Source organism: Toxorhynchites rutilus, unplaced genomic scaffold (genome assembly GCF_029784135.1).
Source record: "Toxorhynchites rutilus septentrionalis strain SRP unplaced genomic scaffold, ASM2978413v1 HiC_scaffold_104, whole genome shotgun sequence".
In the NCBI taxonomy this organism is placed as follows: domain Eukaryota; kingdom Metazoa; phylum Arthropoda; class Insecta; order Diptera; family Culicidae; genus Toxorhynchites; species Toxorhynchites rutilus.
The window spans coordinates 5,001-7,500 of record NW_026599657.1 but is presented as its reverse complement, the minus strand read 5'-3'; positions in this window follow the sequence as shown (position 1 = coordinate 7,500).

Here is a 2,500-nt window from a genome sequence, read left to right as displayed (position 1 = left end):
AATTCAACAAACCGTTGCGCTGTTGTGTTGTGTGCGCTGTGTGGGGGACTTTTCCAACACTTGACACTTTGCATTCCGGGACGTGGACGCGTTCTGGGACTTGGTGTTATTGCCGACGGGGCAGTGTTATACACACTGCGTACTGCGAGTGCTGGCTTGCGCAGTGAGAAATTCAACAAACCGTTGCGCTGTTGTGTTGTGTGCGCTGTGTGGGGGACTTTTCCAACACTTGACACTTTGCATTCCGGGACGTGGACGCGTTCTGGGACTTGGTGTTATTGCCGACGGGGCAGTGTTATACACACTGCGTACTGCGAGTGCTGGCTTGCGCAGTGAGAAATTCAACAAACCGTTGCGCTGTTGTGTTGTGTGCGCTGTGTGGGGGACTTTTCCAACACTTGACACTTTGCATTCCGGGACGTGGACGCGTTCTGGGACTTGGTGTTATTGTCGGCGGGGCAGTGTTTTACACATTGCGTACTGCGGGTGCTGGCTTGCGCAGTGAGAAATTCAACAAACCGTTGCGCTGTTGTGTTGTGTGCGCTGTGTGGGGGACTTTTCCAACACTTGACACTTTGCATTCCGGGACGTGGACGCGTTCTGGGACTTGGTGTTATTGCCGACGGGGCAGTGTTATACACACTGCGTACTGCGAGTGCTGGCTTGCGCAGTGAGAAATTCAACAAACCGTTGCGCTGTTGTGTTGTGTGCGCTGTGTGGGGGACTTTTCCAACACTTGACACTTTGCATTCCGGGACGTGGACGCGTTCTGGGACTTGGTGTTATTGCCGACGGGGCAGTGTTATACACACTGCGTACTGCGAGTGCTGGCTTGCGCAGTGAGAAATTCAACAAACCGTTGCGCTGTTGTGTTGTGTGCGCTGTGTGGGGGACTTTTCCAACACTTGACACTTTGCATTCCGGGACGTGGACGCGTTCTGGGACTTGGTGTTATTGCCGACGGGGCAGTGTTATACACACTGCGTACTGCGAGTGCTGGCTTGCGCAGTGAGAAATTCAACAAACCGTTGCGCTGTTGTGTTGTGTGCGCTGTGTGGGGGACTTTTCCAACACTTGACACTTTGCATTCCGGGACGTGGACGCGTTCTGGGACTTGGTGTTATTGCCGACGGGGCAGTGTTATACACACTGCGTACTGCGAGTGCTGGCTTGCGCAGTGAGAAATTCAACAAACCGTTGCGCTGTTGTGTTGTGTGCGCTGTGTGGGGGACTTTTCCAACACTTGACACTTTGCATTCCGGGACGTGGACGCGTTCTGGGACTTGGTGTTATTGTCGGCGGGGCAGTGTTTTACACATTGCGTACTGCGAGTGCTGGCTTGCGCAGTGAGAAATTCAACAAACCGTTGCGCTGTTGTGTTGTGTGCGCTGTGTGGGGGACTTTTCCAACACTTGACACTTTGCATTCCTGGACGTGGACGCGTTCTGGGTCTTAGTGTTATGGTCGACGGGGCAGTGTTTTACACATTGCGTACTGCGGGGGTTGGCTCGCGCAGCGCTGTTGTGTGCTGTATGCTGGGGGGACTTGGACGCTTTCTGGGACTTAGTGTTATTGTCGGCGGGGCAGTGTTTTACACATTGCGTACTGCGGGGGTTGGCTCGCGCAGCGCTGTTGTGTGCTGTATGCTGGGGGGACTTGGACGCTTTCTGGGACTTAGTGTTATTGTCGGCGGGGCAGTGTTTTACACATTGCGTACTGCGGGTGCTGGTGTGCGGGTGTTGTGCACTTGAGACTTGTCATTCCAGGACATGGAATGATTTCACACACACGTACGATTGCATACTACCAGGCGCAAAGCGATTTAATGAAAAAAGAGAGAAGCCGCCAGCGCGGACAGCACTAAGCTACCACGGTGGGACTTCTCTCTTACGGAACACGACGCACCCGGGCAAGACTGCGCAAGCTACTGTGCCGCGCCGATGCTGATGGGGCAATGTTACACGTACTGCGCGCTGGGTCGCGCAGTGAGAAATTGAACAAACTGTTGTGTGCTGTATGCTGGGGGGACTTGGACGCTTTCTGGGACTTGGTGTTATTGTCGGCGGGGCAGTGTTTTACACATTGCGTACTGCGGGTGCTGGTGTGCGGGTGTTGTGCACTTGAGACTTGTCATTCCAGGACATGGAATAGTTTCACACACACGTACGATTGCATACTACCAGGCGCAAAGCGATTTAATGAAAAAAGAGAGAAGCCGCCAGCGCGGACAGCACTAAGCTACCACGGTGGGACTTCTCTCTTACGGAACACGACGCACCCGGGCAAGACTGCGCAAGCTACTGTGCCGCACCGATGCTGATGGGGCATTGTTACACGTACTGCGAGTTGGCTTGCGCAGTGAGAAATTAAACAAACTGTTGCGCTGTTGTGTTGTGTGCGCTGTGTGGGGGAGACTTTTCATCACACTTGACACGCGCATTCTTACCCTCGATGTTGCCTTGGTGTTATTGTGTTATCGAATTGGACTTAATATCAGTGC